The sequence below is a fragment of the Hemitrygon akajei genome, chromosome 13 (assembly GCF_048418815.1).
Source record: "Hemitrygon akajei chromosome 13, sHemAka1.3, whole genome shotgun sequence".
In the NCBI taxonomy this organism is placed as follows: domain Eukaryota; kingdom Metazoa; phylum Chordata; class Chondrichthyes; order Myliobatiformes; family Dasyatidae; genus Hemitrygon; species Hemitrygon akajei.
The window spans coordinates 19,838,569-19,859,349 of NC_133136.1; the positions used below are offsets into that span (position 1 = coordinate 19,838,569).

Sequence of the window (20,781 nt, forward strand, 5' to 3'; positions counted from 1 at the left end):
TGAGAGGGCGTACACTAGTGAGATATGCCAACTAGTGGAGTGGTGCCAAAGCAACAACATGGCACTCAACGTCAGTATGATGAAAGAGTTAATTGTGGACCTCAGGAAGGGTAAAACAAAGGAACACATACCAATCCTAATAGAGGTATCAGAAATGGAGAAAGTGAGCAGCTTCAAGTTCCTGGGTGTCAAGATCTCTGAGGATCTAACCTGGTCCCAACATATTGATGTAGTCATAAGGCGGCAAGACAGTGGCTATACTTTATTAGGAGTTTGAAGCGATTTGACATGTCAACAAATACACTCAAAAACTTCTATAGTTGTACTGTGGAGAGCATTCTGACAGGTTGCATCACTATCTGGTAGGAGGCGCTACTGTACAGGACCGAAAGAAGCTGCAGAAGGCTGTAAATCTAGTCAGCTCTATCTTGGGTACGAGCCTACAAAGTACCCTGGATATCTTTAGGGAGTGATGTCTCAGAAAGGCAGCGTCCATTATTAAAGACCTCCACCACCCAGGGCATGCCCTTTTCTCACTGTTACCATCAGGTAGGAGGTACAGAAGCCTGAAGGCACATACTCAACGATTCAGGAACAGCTTCTCCCCCTCTGCCATCTGATTCCTAAATGGACTTTGAAGCTTTGGATACCACCTCATTTTTTTTTAATATACAGTATTTCTTTTTTTGCACATTTTTAATAATCTATTCAATACATGTAATTGATTTACTTGTATGTTTATTAATATGTTTTATTTTATTTATTATTGCTTTTTTCTCTCCCTGCTAGATTATGTATTGCATTGAACTGCTGCTGCTAAGTTAACAAATTTCACATCACATGCCGGTGATAATAAACCTGATTCTGATAATCAATTACTAATGTGCAAATCATGCAGGTGAAGCCCGCATTCAGTACTTTCAGTGTAGACGTTAAATTAATCTGCTTAAAATTACTCTCTATTGTGGAATAAGCCAGGAGCTGTCTATTGAATGTTAAGTAAGTTTCTAGTAGATACAAGGATTTATTATCTATGTTGGTATCAAATTTACATATTGGAAAAGATTTCTATGTGCTCAATGAAAATGGCAATTGTGAGTTTGTAGTCTATACATACATTTACCATTTTATTCGAGGAAATGTTTCCACCTATCGCAGATGTCACACAACATTCTCCAGAGCATTATGTTATTTTTGGAAATTTTCTCTTTTCAGTTTGATTCACAGCATTTCCTGGAGCTGGACCTTGTCCCCTGACACTATAATCCTGAAGCTAAATATTTATTGAACATCTGGCCTTTGCAGACAGCCAATTATCTTGCATGCAGTAATCTCCTTGCCCGATAATATCTTTTCTACAATTTCACTCTCTTTGGATTGGCAGAATTGAAGAAACAGCAGAAAATCTACTGGCTAAAGCAAGTTAAAATATTTATTTTTAATTATATTTAAAGAAATTATTACATGCAAAATAATGTACCTGACAAGTAGAATATAAAGAATATAACATAATTGCTTTAGCAGGTTAATTAAGTTTTTGAAAAGGTCCTTGGAAAACAACAGTGTGATCTTGGCCTTTAATTTCACTTTTGGTTCTGTTGATTCTGTTTTGCTGGGATGTTCACAATGCAAGTCCTATGTCTAACCAAATCTCAAAACTCAAGTGGATTGCTAGACTGAAATACCTTGCAATTCAAAGTACGTGTACCTCACCATATCCTGCTGAGGATCAGATCAGAGGCATTCAACTCTGGCAGCCAAGAATGTTACAACAGGTCCAGGTATAATCATCTGGAAAGCCATCTCACGGGTGAAGTGATAATTCCAGACTAAACTCGAATCAATGAAGGATGCTGGACAATTGTGACAGGACTTGAAAGCTATCACCTCTTATAAAGTAGAATCAAGTGACATAGGTGAAAATAGGGCCTTGCTTCCAAATGAGCTCAATGCATTCTATGCTCACTTTGACCTTCTAAACATAGAGGAGCCATTAGGAACTCTCACAGCCCCTGATATTACTGTGACTTCAGTCTTTGAGGTCGACATTCAAGCATCCTTCAGGAGGGTGAACCCATGAAAAGCATCTGGCCCAGATGGGGTACCTGGCCAAGTACTAAAGGCCTGCGCAGATCAACGGGCTGGAGTGTTCACTGAGATCTTTAAACTCTCGCTTCAGCAGTCTGAGGTACCCACCTGCTTCAAGTAGGCTTCAATTATATTGGTGCCTCAGAAGAACATGGTAACCTGCCTCAGTGACTTGCGTCCTGTTGCACTGATAGTGAGGAAGTGTTTTGAGAGGTTGGTGCTGAAACATATCAACTCTTGCCTGTAAAGTGACTTGGATCTGTTCAAATTTGCCCTCTGGCACAAGAGGTCCAGAGCTGCTGCCATCTAATAGGCTCTTCACTCAACCTTGGAACATCTGGACAGGAAAGATGCATACATCAGGAGACTCTTTATCGACTACAGCTCAGCATTCTTTGTCATCAACCCCTCAAAATCTAATCAATAAGCTTCAAGAAATTGGCCTCAATTTCTCCTTCATGCCATTGGATCCTTGATTTCCTCACCTGCAGATCCCATGAGTGCGGATTTGGAGCAACATCTCCTTCACCATCTCCATCAGCTCAGGTGCTTCACAAGGCTGTGTGCTTAGCCCACTGCGATACTCGCTTTACACTTATGATTGTGTGGATAAACACAGCTCCAATGCCATATTCAACTTTACTGATGACACCACTTTCAATGGCTGAATCAGCACATAGGAGGGAGATTGAAAATCAGACTGAGTGGTGCCATGACAACAACTTCTCACTCAATGTCAGCAAGATGAAGGAGCTGATTATAGAATTCAGGAGGAGGAAACCAGAGTTCCATGAGCCAATCCTCATCAGAGGATCAGCAACTTTAGTCTCCTCAGTGTTATCATTTCAGAACATCTGTCCGGTGCCCAGCACATAAGTACAATTATGAAGGGAGCACTGCAGTCTCTCTACCTGCTTAGGAGCTTGTGAAGATCTGGCATGGCATCTAAAACTTTGCCAAACCCCCATAGATGTCTGGTGGAGAGTATATTGACTGATTGCATCACAGCCTGGTATGGAAACACCAATGCCATTGAATGGAAAACTCTACCAAAAGTAGTGGACACAGTCCAGTCCATCACAGCTAAAGCCATCCCCACCATTGAACAGATCTACATGGAGCACTGTCACAGGAAAGCATCATCCCTCATCGGGGGTGCTGACCACCCAGGTGATGCTCTTTTCTCACAGATGCCATCAGGAAGAAGGTACAGGAGCTTCAAGACTCACACCACCAAGTTCAGAAGGAGTTCCTCATCCATCAGGCTCTTGAACCAAAGGGTATAACTGCACTGGACTTCACTTGCCCTATCACTGAAATGTTCCTTACAACCAATAGGCTCACTTTGAAGCACTCTTCATCTCATGTTATTGATATATATTTGTTTGTTCATTTGTTTATTTATTTATTATTTCCTTCCTTTTGTATTTTCACAGTTTGTTGTCTTTTGCACGCTGGTTGAAAACTCAGGTGATGCAGTCTTTCATTGATTCTATTATGGTTATTATTCTATTGTGGATGTATTGAACAGGCCTGCTGGAAAATGAATTTCAGGGTTGTACATGGTGACCTACATGTACTTCGGTAATATTGTGACGTTCTGGGTGGGGGCGTGGTCCACAGCCTGCCCCTGCATTTCTAATGACCAGCACTGTTTATTGTTCTTGTGTTAAAATGCTTTTGTGGGATTATGGTGGGAATTTCCAGTTCATTTATTGTTACATTTTAGCTTGGGTTATACAGTTATTTGCTTGTGTATTTGTGGATCACCCTAACTGTAACTGGGGTGTGTGATGGTGACCTCCCCCGTCGGTGTAAGACTGGTTTAGTTCACTCTCTGGGCAATGGTGCTTGATCTGTTTGTGTCTATCACGATAAAACTGTTGTTCAGTTCAAGAGCTTCCTCGTCTGCCATTATGGACCAAATGCTCACCATGAAAGATTAACTTTGAACTTTGAATTCTAATCTATTGAGATCAAAGACCCCTCTGTCCGGGAAATCTCTAATATTTTCCTTCCTGCTCAAAAGCAAATAATGATTCATTAACAAACAGAATTTCTTTTGGATCAGTGAATTCACCCTAACTTCCTGCTGGCTTTCAAATAAACAACTCAAAAAGCGAAAAATTCTGCAAAGAAAGAAAGACACTGTAATCTTATTCCTATCACTGTTACTTTGCGGGTTAGCAAAACACTTGAATATAACCTGCAAAACACTCTGTGTCCATGGTTAGGTATTTATTGCATTTTAATTAACAATGAGATGCATAACTTTTATTTACATGTTTTCCAGAATCATCCTATCTTTTCAGGTCTTTCTCGATCTTTTGAACGTGCAAGTTCAAATTCTGCAAATAACTGGTCATTGGATTGGAATTCATAGTTAAAAGCGACACCTGAACTGTTTTTGCTCTTAGAAATATTCATGTGTAAATTTCAGGGAATAAAAATAATCGTTAATCAGAATTTGTAGGGGAAACTTCACAATTTATAGATGCAAACAATTGCCTGAATTATGGCTATAATTGTAATGGCCAGAAACTGGCAAGGTGGTGTGCCCATTCTCTTCTGCCCAATACTTGCCAATTTGAAGTGAAAAATCTCTTCCACTGTTACAATCAGAACACAAGGTTAGATAAATATCGACAGTAAAATTGTACTTTTGTTATTCTAGATTTCTCCAGTGGAATCCAGCAACATCTTGAAATTCAAAAGAGGATGAATTAGGTATGTAAAGAAAAGGTAGATAGTTTGCTCACCTGGTCTTTGATTCATCTGGATTTACTTTGCTTTTTCACTCTTGCTCCTACCTTCCCTCTGTTTTCAGCCCAGGTGGCAGGTGATGATCTGAAACATCCACTGTCCATTACCCTCAAAACATTTATTTATGCACATATTTAGAGAAACAGGGTGGATAGATCCTTCCAGCCCAACAAGCCACACTGTCCAGCAACCCACCTATTTAACCCTAGCCTGGATAGGGTTGCATTTTGGGACACTTCAGGAAAAGTCATCAAATTTTGGCTAAAAAAAATGGCATTTAGGGTGTTTTTTACAGCTGTCAAATGTCAAAACGGGTCAACTTTGACCCGAACAGTATGTAAGGGTTAACCCACTAACCAGTACATCTTTGGAATGTGGAAGGAAACCTGAGCACCTAGAGGAAGGCCACTTGTACACGGGGAGGATGCAAAAACCCCATACAGACAACACCAGAAATGAACTCCAAATACTGATACCCCAAGCTGTAACAGCATCATGACAACTGCTACACTGCCATGCTGCCCTCATCGGCTGAGTTCCTCCAGCTTTTTGTTTGTACCAGCAAGGTATAGCCTGGATTAGAAAATGTTTGTGATAAGAAGAGATTGGACAAACTTGAATTGTTTTCTATGGAGTGTCAGAGGCTGTGGACTGACCTAATAAAAGTATCTAAAGTTATGAGAAGCACGGATGCAGTAGACTGAGCAACATAGAGAAAATGCTAAAGGAACGCAGCATGGAAATGATGGAGTGTTCTGATGAAGGGTCTCGGCCTGAAGCATCAACTGTTTATTCATTACATAGATAATGCTGAGTTCCTCCATCATTTTGTGGGTGTTGCTCTGGATTACCAGATTCTGTAGAGTCTCTTTTGTTTACAGGGTAGATTGATTATTTTTATTCTCAGGGTGAAAATACAAAATACAAGATGACATAGATTTAAGGCAAGATGGAGACAATTTAAAGGAGATTAGTGGGTGCTTGGCGAGATGATGGAAGTAAATGTGATAGAGCCACTTAAGAGGCACTTAGGCATGATTATGAACAGACTGGGGTTGATGTACACCATGTGTAAGCAGACGGGAGTCAGTTTAACTTGACAACATTTCAGCAGACATCATGGGCCAAAGGCCCTGTTGCTGTACTTTATTGCTCTGTTTTTTTGTTCTAATGGAAATTATACTGTTGTAACACCATTGAAAAATACCACTGATGCTGAAAATGATTGGCATGCTCACTAAGTCATCAAGTCAAGTTGCAACTGCGGAGAAAGAAACACAGTTTACATTTTAGGGCGTTGAACTTTTATTAGTAAAAGAAAATGGAGGCAGTGAAACGGGTTTTAAATAAACCCAGGAACTGACAAATCATTGGTTGGAAAAGTAAGAGTAAGAAGAATCCTTACAATGTGTTAGAAGATTCAGTGATATGTGGTGAAAGCTCAAAGCAAAATAGGTGGCAACTGCATAAGAAATTTGCTTCTATGGGACCTGTAAATCACCAAACACAATTATTGCTAGACTTCCAAGAATAGCAGTGGTGATGATGCAAAATTGTTAAAATCAATCCTGAGCTTGGAAGGCTATAAATACTGTGATTTTTCTCGGGTTCCTTGAGTAGATAAGTGTTGTATCACCTCTGGTTTCATTGTAAGGTGCAATGGAATGTGCAGGAATGCAGCATCCATTATCAAGAACCCCCATCACCCTGACCATGCTCTTTTCTCACTGCTGCCATCAGGAAGGAGGTAGAGGAGCCTCAGGACCCACACTGCCAGCTTCCGAACCCCTCAATCATCAGGATCTTGATCCAGAGGGGATAACTTTACTGAGTTTCACTTGCCCCATCATTGAACTGTTCCCACAAACCGTGGACTCACTTTTAAGGACTCTTCATCTCACGTTCTTGATATTTATTGCTTGTTTATTTATTATTATGATTTTACTTTTGTATTTGCACAATTAGTTGACTTTTATACATTGGTTGTTTGTCCATCCTGTTGAGTATGGTCTTTCATTGATTCTATTGTTTCCTAATTTTCTGAGTATTCCTGAAAGAAAACAAATCTCAGGGCTGTATATGGTGACATATTTGTACTTTGATAATAAATTTACTTTGAACTTTGAACTTTGAGATGGAGGGTGGTGGGCTGATCAATGCATGAATTGCCCATTGAATTTAGTACTGAAATATAAGTATAATGATCAATGATAAATGTATTTTTTAATGATGCAATAGTAGTTAATAATGACTAAGAAGTAACCCCTTCAGGTAGCAGATACTAGCTGGATACTTTAAAGATATCAAAGAGGAAGTTTATCTTGAGCTTTAATGCATAGTCACCTGTGTTGTGACAGACACATTTATCAGTTACTGCCCAATTTCATTGACAGCAATGTAACTGAATCTAAATGCAAATGAAAATAGAATTTTGGAACTTTTTCTCTGAATTGTACAGAATGCATTTTGGCTGGACATTTCTTTTATTTTGCTACTTAAGTATTTAATTTCCCTTTTGGTCTTATCATATCTTTGGTCTCACTACTTCTCACTTGTAAGTGATTTACCTGAAACTCACTAAATTACTACGCTACTGTGCATATGACAATAAACTCGATTTTGACTTTGGTATAGTCAAGGATGTTTTCAGATTTAAGCCTACTGTTTTGCCAGGTTTTCTCAGTCATGGAAACTAGAGAGCCACCATGCACCCAGATTGGAGAAGAGTAATCTCCTTTCAGTTTCCAAGAAGAAAATCCTTCTAACTTTCTGTCTACCAAATGAGGACAAGATTAAATTCACTTGTGATATGTGCCACTAACTAATCAACTGTGACACTCACCATTACAGACTGCCCCTGATTAGCTGCTTGAGGGAGTGCCAGGTTACCAATACAATTTGAGCAATAATCAAGATATTTTAGAGACAAAGATAGCGCAAACGTATCATAAACTGCTGATGATCAGCTTGTCTGTGAAAATCATTAATTTCAATCTTACCTCAATCCAAAAATCACCATTATCCTTAGTAAGCCATAGATTTTTTCAGTACCTTGAATATTTATCAATTCAAAGTAGAATTTGCTTGAGAGAAAGATAGTTAAAAACATGTATCATTTTAAGCTCTGTATTTTTGACTGTAGTTACAAGTGTGATCTGATTTTGCAGTGTCAACATCTCCAGCACCCTATAATTAACAGTGCCCATCCAGTTAGCTGTCACTCTCCAAAGTCTACCTGCACCCATCCTTTACTGCCTGTACAGTGTTTCTGTGAGGTGAAGGATGCACAGAATAAATAAAAGTGTAAGTGTAAGATCACACTGTGTGGTTTAATAGGCATATGCAGCATCTTTGAAGCACGCGTAGGTCTGGAAATCCTCACTTTCGATTCCTTACATCATATATGTCAAACTCAAGGCCCGCGGGCCAAATCCGGCCCGCGGTGGAATTATCTTTGGCCCGCGAGATAATATCTAATTACTATTAAAGCTGGCCCCAGTAATCGAAGCGCCTATGGCGTATGACATGGCTAATGCTGAGTTTATTCAGGTACCAGGTTTTCAGGGTTTTTAGTGTTTATTCGGCAGTCTTGCTCAGCAGACTTCTTCATAAGAAATGGAATTTGTAAAGTGAAACACTTTGTAGTTATAGCAGAGACTGAGACACATGAGAGCAGGCTGAAAAAACGGAGGCAACGAAAGCTGCGTTCACACGCGTCCGACTGATCCGGCCCGCATGAAGCTGCATTTTGCTCAATCCGGCCCGTGACCTAAAATGAGTTTGACACCCCTGCCTTACATGTACTGAATTAACGGAACTCAGAGGCTCAGCATCTCTGGATTGGTGGGTGAAGGGGAAAGAGGGAAAAGGAAAGGAAATTCTGGCTCGGTCTGAGTTCGCCCATGCCTGAAATGCAGAAGGCATGCAGCATCTCAGCAGCTGCATCACAACACAAGTTGCAATGCTCTGGAGAGGGAAGAGGAGACATCCAGAGGGAGTGGGGGGGGGGGGGGATGGATAGGGAAGTAAAATGTCCATAAAGATAAGGAAACGAACAGCAGCATAAACCCAGTTGGAATAAACTGCCCACCATTTCATTGTCCAAGTGACAAAGTCCACCAGCACATAAACTGCAATTGGGGCCCACAAAGTTACCACAAAGATGATGAGAGGCATTGATCATAGTCAGAGGCTTTTTCCCAGGGCTGAAATGGCTAACACAAGAGGGCACAATTTTAAGGCACTTGGAAGTAGGTACAGAGGAGATGTGAGGGGTAAGTTTTTTATGCAGAGAGTGGTGAGTGTATGGAATGGGCTGCTGGCGACGGTGGTGGAGGCAGATACGATAGAGTCTTTTAAGAGACTCCTAGATAGGCACATGGAGCTTAGAAAAATAGAGGGCTATGAATAACCCTAGGTAATTTCTAAAATAAGTATATGTTTGGCACAGCATTGTGGGTCAAAGGCCTGTATTGTGCTGTAGGTTTTCTATGTCTCTGTGTTTCACTCTACTGATCTGTTACTATGTTCATTCCTCAGTTCTTAAACTTTTGGTGAATACATTCATTGACAAGAAACTTAACTGGAGCAGCCCCAAGAATATTGAGGCAACAAGAGCAATTCAGAGGCTGTGTATCCTGTGCCAAATGACACACTTCTCAAAACTAAATGGTTTTCCCATTATGCACAAGGCACATGTTAGAAAATGGCACTTGCCTCGGGGAGGCCAACACTATCCACTCTCAAGAAGATCAACACATCCCGAAAACCAGACAAAAAAGAGGTGGTAGATGCTGGGAATTTGGATCAACACACCTAAAATGCTGGAGAAACTCAGTAGGTCAGGCAGTATGTATGGGGAGAATAAATGGTAAATGTTTCAGTAAGAGACCCTTCATTAGGACTCATGAATGAAACGCTGACTACTCATTCCCATCCATAGATGCTGCCTGGCCTGCTGAGTTCTTTCTGCAACTTGTGTGTGACCAATCAGGACATCCTATTATAAGAGTACTTGATGACATCCTATTATTAACCTTGTGGACTTTATTTGTCTGTTTTGAAAAGCTTGGGGGCCTTTTGGGGCTTGTCTGCAGGGTGGGAGTTTATGGAGAAAGTTGGAGACAGTTCCTTGTAGACTTTTTGTGTCAGTTTTAAAAAGTGAGTGGGTCCTCTTGGGACTTGTCAGTGGAGTGGGGGGTTGCTTGGGTTATAAATAACATACCGAGGACTAATAAAAAGAAGCAAGGTTGAAGTAAAGTGACCATTGTGGGAGCAATCAATGTTTGAGTGGGCCAGTGTTAGAGTAGTCAGACTTTGGCTCAACAGGCTTCAGCATGAACAGGTGGAGGCTGAGAGAGCTGAGTCTTTTAAATCAATTTGTTGACTGTAGAACTTAAGCTTAAGAAGTTAGAGCCAAATATATAAAAATGTGTAGGTAGGATGGGAGTTAAGGCAGTGGGATGCTTCTCCTGAAAGATGTGGCACTGCAGATTATCTAATGGTCTCCCTGATGACTACATCTGCAGGAAGTACACCCAACATCAGCTCCTGACTGACAAGGTCAAGGAACTGGAGCTGGATGCACTCAGGATCACGTGGGGGGGGGGGGGGGGTGGGGGGAGGGCGTTGTTGAAAGCCTTATAGATGAAACCTTTACTGAGGTGATCACACCAGAGTGAAAGATCACCAGGAGAAGTAAAGGAAGTAAGCAGTCAGTGTAGGGTTCCCCTGTGGCCATTCCCCTTAGCCTCAAACATATCCCTTTGGATACTGCTGGAGGAAAGACCTATCAGAACACAGTAGCAACAGCAAGGCCAGTGATATTGTGGCATGTTCTGAAGCTTAATGGGGAAGGCAGAGTGATAGGAGATTCATGGACAGGAGATTCTGTGACTGTGAAAGAGGATGATGTGTTGCCTCCATGGTGCTAGGGTCTAGGATGTCCCAGAGCAGCTGCAGAAGATTCTCAGGAGGATTGTGAGTAACCAGAGACTATGGTGCACTTTGGCACCAATGACAGAGGTAGTAAGGGGAAAGAAGTCCTACACAGTGAGTATATGGAGTTAGACCTTCAAGGTAGTAATTTCTAGATTACTTCCAGTGCCAGGTGCTAGTCAAGCGAGGAATAGGATAATATTACAGGTGAATGAGAGGCTAAGGAACTGGTGCAGGGGGCAGGGTTCTTGGATAATTAGAAACTTTGCTGAGGCAGGGTGACTTGTAGAAGAGGGGAATGAATACCGTGGCTGGAAGATTTGTTGGTGCCACTTGGGAGGGTTTAAACTATTTTAGCAGGGGATAGGAACCAGAGCACCTGGTCAGAAAGTGGAGGGATGGAGGTTAGGTTCGAGAGCCAGTAAAAATGGGCAGGAGCAAAGTAATAGACATAATAGGATGGATAGTTTGAAGTGCGTGTATTTTAATGCTCATTGTATTATGGTTACAGTGATGAACTGAGAGCATGGATTAACACATGGAACGATGATGTTATAGCCATTACAGAGACTTAGTTGAGAGAGGGACAATAATAGGTGTTTAATGTCTCAGGGATATGAGGTTTTAAAAAAATATAGACAGGGAGATAGAAGAGGTGAGTCCACAAACTTGGGTTCACAAACCCTTTGGTTAATGGTCAGGTTCCATGGCATGAAAGAGGCTGGCTACCCCAGCTGTAGAAGCTTTCCTTCTCTGTTCAGGAATCCTGTGAGACCCTCCCTGCTGCTCCCCCTCTGTGATCCCTGCTGCTATCTGTCTCTCAGTCCATGTGCTCACGGAGACTTCGAGTCTTCGTGAGAGGTATCGGTTGAGATACCAAATGCTAATTTTCCTCCATAGATGCTTTCTGTCCTATTGAGTTCTTCCAGCATTTTATGTGTGTTAGCTAAACAGATGTTAGCTGCAGTTCATTGCATGTTCCATCATTATGTTGATAAATCACATTTTCATATATTCAGGTGATCGAAAGTAACACATAAGAACATATCAGAATTGGATTATTAGTTAATTTAAGAATATTGATACCTCAAAAGGTGTGATTATAGTGCTTGTACAAACTTACTCTTATAGAATCATGCATTGGTGATTGTCCATCGTGTCCGACGATGATAGGAAACGTTTAAAATGGAAAACCCTTTGCACTGAGGCAGTTCCACTCTCTCGACCTCAGAGGTCTGGGTCCGGTGGTACGAACAAGCAACATAAACTGGGGTCTTCCTCGGTTGCAGTGAGTGATCATGATGTCTTCTGTGCCTTGTCACTATCACTCTCCACAAAGCATTACAGTACAGCCTTTCCTTTTTTTTTGTAATTTATTTTTTTATTGAAGTTCATCAAACAAACATTTCCATAAGATGTATTTCAGACATTGTACATATACATCATCTAATCATATATATAACAAATCTCCACAAAGTATTTATCTGAGGTATACACTTACAGAAAGAGAGTGGAAAGAAAAAACAAGCAAAAGGAAAGAACTACGTACAAGTAGAGAGTGATCTTTTTTGGACAACAGATTCATTGATTTGTGAGAATAAAATCAGGCCTGTGAGGCATTTGTAGTTAAACCATTTTCCCAGTAAGAATCAAATTGTTCCAGCTTATGATTAACAGATGCTGTTAGCTTCTCCATTTTGTAAATGTCCATTGTAATTTCCATTGTATTTAAAGTTGGGCTCTCCCGTGATAACCATTTCCTAGTAAGAGTCTTTTTACCAGCCACCAACAGTATATTCATTAAATATTTATCTCTTTTCAACCATTCTTGAGGTATATATCCAAAATATATGGTCTTACTCTCCAAGGGTATTTCACATTTAAAGATATCTTGTAGGGCATTGTGTACCCCCCTCCAATAGTTTTTGATAACAGGGCAGTCCCAAAAAATATGATAATGATTTGCATTTTGATTTCCACAATTTCTCCAGCAAACAGGGAGGTTACTATCATAACGGGATTTCTGAGAGGGTGTAATAAAATATCTTATCAAGTTTTTCCATCCAAACTCCGTCCATTTCTGTGAATTGATACACTTCCATTGATACCTCCATATTGTTGTCCATTCTTCCTCAGATATAATTATCCCTCCTTCCTTCTCCCATTTTGTTTTAATGTATGAAGTCGAATGTGTTTTAAGATTTGACAACCCCTTATACATGCTTGAAATGATTCTACTACCGTTATCTGAATTATATGCTTTTCTAAAGAGCTCTATCAAGCATGTATTTGCCTTGGTTACATTTTTAAGCGTCTTATTAACATATTGTTGCATTTGTAAAAATCTTGTTTTTCTAATAAGTGTTTCTCTTTAAGCATTTCAAAACTGAACAGTGTTCCTTCTTTCATTATGTTGCAAAGAACTGTTATTCCTTTAGCTGTCCAGTCCTTAAATCTAGCATCCAATTTATTTGGTGTAAAATCAGAGTCATATGCACACCATTTAAGAATTGCAATAGCTCCCTTGAGATTATATTCTTTTATAGTGGTTTTCCATATTTTAAGAGTCAATTTCACCCATGGGTTATCAATAGTATTTATGTACCTTTGCAGGTTGTTATCAGCCAAAATTGCTTGTATGGGGATGGGAAGTACCCGCTCCTCAATGTTTTTCCATTGAGCGTCATATGATGGGTTGCACCAACATATCACAGCTCTCAACTGTGCTGCAAAATAATAATCTCTAAGAGAAGGCAAGCCCCATCCCCCCCTTTTCTTTTGCTAATTGCAAAGTTTTGAGATGAACTCTAGGCCTTTTACCCTGCCAAATATACCTTGATAGCATCTTGTTCCATTCATTGAATTGATTTTGATTAATCTCTATTGGTAGGGTCTTAAAGAGATATAACAGTCTGGGCAGTATTTTCATTTTAATAGACTCAATCCTTGAACTGAGACTGAAAAAAGGAATCAGGGTCCATCTTGCCACATCTTCCTTAATTTTTTTAACAGTACCGCCTTTCCTAGCCATTGGATCTCACTGTAGGTTTCATTCACCCAGTCCGCCGGAGCTGACTCCACACGCTAGGATAGGTGTGTCCCCATCTCACTGAGGTATGAAGCTGCCTGCTACCTTCACCTAGTTTAACCTGTCTGTCAAAGCAGTGTAGCAGAGAGTGGCTGCTGTCACATGCAAACAGCTTCTTGGAGCCATAGGTGAGAGCTGAGTGCTCAGTGGGGACCAAAGGTGAGTGAGCTACCCTGGAAGGAACACGACAAGCCCCTTCACCAGAGGTGCTATCTGTCCCTGACACCCCATACACTCCAAAAAACTATGCATAGCTGTACTGTATAGTCATACCACTGTACAGTAATTCTACAAAAGGTAGTGGATCAGCTCCCAACCATTGAGCACATCTACATGACACACCGTTGTAGAAAGCAGCATCCATCATCAGAGATACCCACCACACAGGTCATGCTCTCTTCTCACTGCTGACATCAGGTAGAAGGTACAAGAGCCTCAGGGTTTGCACCACCAGGTTCAAGAACAGTTACTGTCCCTCAGCCATTCAGGCTCTTGAATAAAAGGGGATAACTTCTCTCATTTGCTCCATCATTGAAATGTTCCTACAACCAATGATCTCACTTTACGAACTCTTTATCTTGTTATCTCATGTTCTTGTTATTTATTGCTATTTATTTATATCTGCACTTGTACAGTTTGTTGTCTTCTGCACTCTTGTTGATCCTGTTATAGTTACTGTTCTGTAGATTTTCTGAGTATTTTGGCAGGAAAAATAATCTCAGGGTTGTATATGGTGACATATACGTATTTTGATAATAAAATTTGCTTGTATTTTGAGTTAAAATGTACAGAAGTGTTCGGACAGATAGGCTTTCTGTGCGATATGATATTAGAGCTCCTAAAGGGAGGCACTAGGTAGGAAGATTTGACATTATCCAGTTGTGGAGGGCACTTGTGGATTAATCAGTACACTTATATTATGTTTCAATGGCTGTAATCCTAAATCTATCATTTCTGTTTAGCCTGCGGCTCCATAAGATTAATGTACAGAAAAAAATAATCTGCCCCAAATGCTGAACACTTTTTATCACTGAAACGGTGGTTCAGAAATTCCTTTAGATTGGTCTTCTCCAATCTTCTAATGCCCACAATAATTCCGCACATCTCCTATGTTAGAATTTTAATATCCTAGAAGTTTGATTTTCTTGGGACTGTACATTGCTCAAGTTTATCAAAGTTTCTTCAGTTTCAGAAAAAAAAACATACAGCAATGGATTTCAAATAAGTTTTGTTTGTACACAGTACCTTTAGCAATCAACATTGCATTCCTCTGTTTCTTTCATGAGAAACTGGATTCAGCATTTGTCAATTGCAAAACCACTGGACTGCTTTAATATGTTGTTTAAATGTACAATTGTTATCCATAGCTTAATAATAAACAATTGCTTCTCCCTGCTTCCTTCTGCAGCCTGGCTCTCGACCTCACATTATATTTAAGGTCTGTTTATAGATGACATTCGTCAGTGACAAGAAAAGTGGTTTTGATTTTAAATTGAAGAATAAAATGCTAATTTGCCACATTCAAAGTTAATTAATCATTTGTCAAGTTGAGTGATCAGATTGTTGCAATTGAGCAAATATATCTGAAGACATATGGTGTGGATGTAGCCAGGACAGGAGTTTGAACAGATGACTGAATGATTTGTGATACATTTACAATTCCCACCTGAACAATCCCCACCTGCAAGAATCCCAGGAATGGATCAATTACTTTCAGAAATGAAATAGGATTAGCTTTTTCAGAGTTAGATTCCACGAACTTATTGTCCCAATCAATGTCTCCATCAGCAAGCACATTTAAGCACACCATTTAAATTCAGTCAGGGAAGGCACCATTTAATCACACCACTGTCAACTCGCTTGGACGATTATTTTTCACTCTAAGTAGCAGAGACATGGAAAAGGATGTAAATCCAGTGAATTGGCGATCACCATCAACTGCAGTGCCGAGCTGTGGAACAATAATAAACCACCATTTGTGAGATAGATTCTATAGAGAGATAGAGTAACACAAATGCCCCAACTCATGGCTAACTCACCTCAGAAAATAATGGTGACAAATAATTGCTCCTTCTGCAATCTGATCTAAGGTGTTCATTATCAATGCAGGGTGTTCAAGTCAAAGATATACAGGATTTAGAACAGTACAGTACTATGTACAGGTGTGGCACAATATTACAGCACCAGCAACTGGGTTCAATTCTGCTTCTTTCTATAAGGAGTTTGTACGTTCTCTCTGTAATTGTGTGAGTTTCCTCCTGGTGTATCAGTTTCCTCCCATATTCCAAACACGTACAAGTTAGTAGGTTAATTGATCACATGGGAGTAATTGGGTGACATGGGCTCATTAGGTTAGATACAGCCTATTACCATGTTGTATTGTAAATAAAAGGTATAGGCCCTCCGGCCCATGAAGTGGTGCTGATCTTTAAACCTACTCCATCCCTCAAATATAACCCATAACCCTCAGTTTTCTTCCATCCAAGTGGCTATCTAAGAGTCTCTTAAATGACCTTAATGTATCAAACTCTCACACACCCCAGGCAGTGCACCCAAGACATTTACACTCTCTTTATAAGAACAAACTTACCTCTCACACCTCCCCTAAACATTCCTGCACTCCTATGCAAGGACTTAGGTTTGACCACATTGACAGATGTGTTTTAAACAGAAGCATATTGGATAACCATAAAGATCAGACCTTGCCAGACTTGCTCGGGACCTTGGACATCAGCAAGAAGAGCAGGTGGAGCCAACATATTGGACGTCTAGTCCACTGTTACAAATGTACCTGAAAAGTAGCTAACAGGTACTCGCCATACAATCAGATGTTTGGGTACGAGGTAAGGTTGCCCATTGACCTTTGTTTTGGGACTGACGAGGGCAACTTAACACCGAAGATTTATCAGAAGTATGTGCCTAATATGAGAAGGGAGCTGAAAAGGGATTACGAATTAGCTGGGGTCATGGCTGCCAAGCAGAATCAAGGAAATAAGAAGAGGTATGATCAGAAGGTGAGGTTCCCCCAACTCCTGCCAGGAGACCGAGTTCTCATAGTGGGACCCTGCAAGGGATGAAGCAGAGCTTAGCCAAGGGACAAAGGGGTCAGATATGCAGGTGGGCATGCGTGATAGACCGGGAGGGGGTTCACCAGGTAGACCAGAAGTATCCCCAGTAATGTTGGAACATGAAGAGGTAGATGAGGGGGTACAGAGCTCTCACAGAAGCTGGAGACCACCAGATAGGCTGGCCTACAAAGCACCAGGGGAACAGAGTGTGGCCCCTACTGATTTGGGGAGCTATGTCACTGCCTTTTACATCTGGGTTGGACTTTGTGCTTTGCAGGAAGAGGTGGCGAATTATCTCAACGTCATGAGGACATGACTAAATTTGTTGGTGGGAGAGTGTAACACCCTGAAAAAGGTTTCACTGCTAATGTAATTGTTTCTCTCTAGCAGCAGTATTTGGGTTACGACTAGAGATAGCAGGAGCTTCGGAATGTGTACCATCCAATGAGAGGCGTGTTGTTTCTTCTTGTGTGTCTGAGAGAAGGGATTTGCGGGCTTTTTCTCGGCAGGAGAAGGAGAGAGAAGATGCCAGAACAGAGAGGTCGTAGACTGCAAGACTGAGTGGACATGGAATGGGGTCAGAAGTCGATAAAACCTGGGGGAAATCAATGGAGGACGAACAGACAGGAAAACCATGAGCTCCAACGTGCATGTGAGACTGTTCTATTAAAATGGGCCCTTTTCTTTTTGTTTTCTTTACTAACCCTCTTGTCAAATTAAGAATTATAAAGCTAAATCATTTAATTGCATATGATGTACCGTTTGTTATTTCGTGGTAGTGATTTGTATCAGGGGAAAACATCACGCAGCATCCATACAAACAAGATTTCACAAGTTTGGTGGGGCCAGAGAGTGTCTTTCCCTAGACTAATACAGCCCAGCGAACCTAAGGGTTACATCTGTATCATCACCAGTTTAGAAATCTAATAGTTCATTCATTCCTCCAGGTCATTAACATAAAGAGCAAATAAATGAAAACCAAGAACTGATTCCAAGATATTCCAGCCTGAAATGGATCTATTTATTCCAATTCTTTGTTTTCCATGTGTCGGCCAATTTTGAATCCATGTTAACACACTTCCTTTAGTACATATATGGGATTCTTAATTCACGGACCAATTTCTTACGTGACACCTTATCAAGCACCTTTTGGAAATCAAACTACATTACACCAATAGGTCCCCTTCTAACAATTCTTCCTGTCACATCCTCAAAGGATAGGAACAAATCTGTCAAACACGATTTACGTTTTGTAAAATTATGCTGACTTGATCAAGCATATTAAACTCATTCAGGGGAATTTAAATAATTTAAGAAAAGCCCTGGTCACCGTGCAACCATGTGTCTGTAATAATTACCAAATCACACTCATACTGTGCTGACAACTCTTTGTTACAAATAAGTGCGTTCAAAGAGAAGCAGTTAAGCTTTGAATTTTTAGTGGTTCCACCAACTCTGGATTTGTTTTCTACTTTTGTTTGCTATTTCAGCCCTATCCCATCAGTTTGCTTGTCAATATCTCCAGCACTGTCCTGTTCTCTCATTTCCTCCTGATTTATGAAACACTTTGTTCTTGGAGCCCACCCACTTCCTACTTAGCCTAAAGCGCTGTGTACAACCCCAGTTTCACAATTCACTGGAGTACTGGTCCCAGCGTGATTCAAGTGAAGCACTTACTCAACATAATCGTATTATCCTCACCTTTTCAAAAACAGCATGCTTTAATCTACATCTAATCTTATTTATCCTTTGTCGCACATATAATAATCTGGATGCTATAATGTTTGTGGCACTGCTTTTGAATTTTACCCTGAATTCCTCATAATCCTTCAGCAGAACTTCTTTCTTAGTCTGGTCCGATGTCATTAGTGAATGATTCATGACAGCTGGATCTTCTCCATCCCATTCCAAGTTCTTCTCCAACTCTGAGATTAATGATTTGTGTATTTAAATTACCGGTATGTCATCTTTGTTTTTTAACATTACTGTAAAACAATGTGAACTAATTTCTACACTCACTGTAAAATACATTGAGCAAAGTCTGCCTGCAGGTGATTACTATTAACAAACACAACTAAAATTTGTTTGGGTGTATTGTTCTATATCTAGTCGCATAAAGTCTTATGCCATATTTAACTTACCTACTCCAATGTCCTCTAAACTTCAATGCCATGGCCATTTTGTGATAGGAATTATCTGTAAGTCTCAACAAGGCTTCAAATAGCAGATACCGAAGTAATCTCTCTGCTTTCAAAGGCCTTTCAAAAGAATTTAAACAACCAAAATGTGTTAAAAGTGATTAACACAGAGTAGTAACTTTGCTTGAACAACACATTTATGATGGTAGTAGATGTAGGCCGATATATCACGGCCACATTTCTCCCCACAATTGGAACTACTCAAAATCAGAATTAGCTTTATTATCACTGACAAATGTCATGAAAATTGTTGCTTTGTGACAGCAATACTGCGCAACATATAAAAATATTGCTGTAAGTTACAAGACTGTTTATTTCCCTCCACGGATGCTACCTGATCTTCCAGCCTTCGGTTTCATCCAGCCTCCTTCAGCAGATAAGTTCTTCCAGCATTTTCTGTGCTTTTCAATGTGATTAGCTTTGAAATTTGTTAGAATTTCCATAAGCATGTGTTGAATGCAAGCAAGCTGATTAAACAATTGCAAGTGGGAAACAACAAAAAATCTGAAGAATTTAAGCTAAGATTTAAAAGAAGCTCAAAAACTCCCAATTGCAATTTAGTTAATTTTAATATGAGCTGACCAAATACATCCAGCTGCTTGAAGAGGGAAACAATACAGAAAATCTAGTTCGCTAATGATTCAACAATGCTGTATTTTGCAAAAAGGACAAAAAGTTTGAAAGCGTTGAATATTACATTAATCTTAATGAATTTGCTAATCACAGCCTGTAAAGCAATTAATTAACATGAATAAAGCCATGTGTCACTATTTATCATCCGCTTTTGAACTGCATAAATTATCTTGTGCCTCACTGGCATTCACAACACTCCTTAGGCCAAATCTATTAATGGAACAATGTCCTTCATGTCTCCATAAATGAGTTATCCATACTGAGTATTGCTGCAAATATCCCTGAGGTTAGAGTCGTTTTCTGTGGAGGACAATAACATGACACAGGTGAATGCTAATTCCTCGGATGAGATGGAACTATGACGAGACATCAAAGATGAGCTTTTCATATCCGACCAAGTAATCAGGGAGACATTTGGATCTTCTCAAGGTGTTTACAGAACCACCTACAGAGCACATCTCAAAATGTACAGTAAATAGAGAAGGAAGTTAATACTGCTAATGTCAGTAAGTCATCTTCATTACTTCCCGTGACAGTTCAAAACATGATTGAATCATAAAATTTCAGAATCTTCCAGTGCAGAGGAAGAGTATAGCATGCCATTACTGTATCAGTTCTTTGTCCAGTTTAGTCTCACACTCCAACCTTTACTCCAATAATCTTGTAGATTATCCTCCTTCTCAATCATGTTTGGAAAATTTCTGTGGATGCTTATCCACCACCATTAGAAATCAGTACTCTAAAGCTGAACAATCTTCCATGTGAAAAAAAAATCCTCATTCTGTCTTGTGGTTCTTTTGTCCTGTGTACCCCTTCTAACTGGGTGGTGGGGGGAAGATACATCTCTACCAAAGGAGGTGTAAAGAGCTCCTTCCCTCCACTAGCTTGCAGGTCACCCTTGGGCAAAGTGGAGCTTAGTCCCTTAATCAGGGTTATGTGAAGCCATAGGTGGTGGATGGCCTTATGAGCAGCTGGGGCATATCACAAGTCCTGGTTATGTGACCAC

General features: G+C 40.2%; 1 long non-coding RNA gene across 1 annotated transcript; it reads left to right on the top strand.

Moving 5' to 3' along the window:
* Positions 1-1,380: 1,380 nt before the first annotated feature.
* On the top strand, positions 1,381-17,605 carry LOC140737469 (uncharacterized). The gene is made up of 3 exons (XR_012101165.1): positions 1,381-1,418; positions 4,763-4,815; positions 17,454-17,605. It is a non-coding gene; the product is annotated as an uncharacterized lncRNA (long non-coding RNA).
* Positions 17,606-20,781: the final 3,176 nt, after the last annotated feature.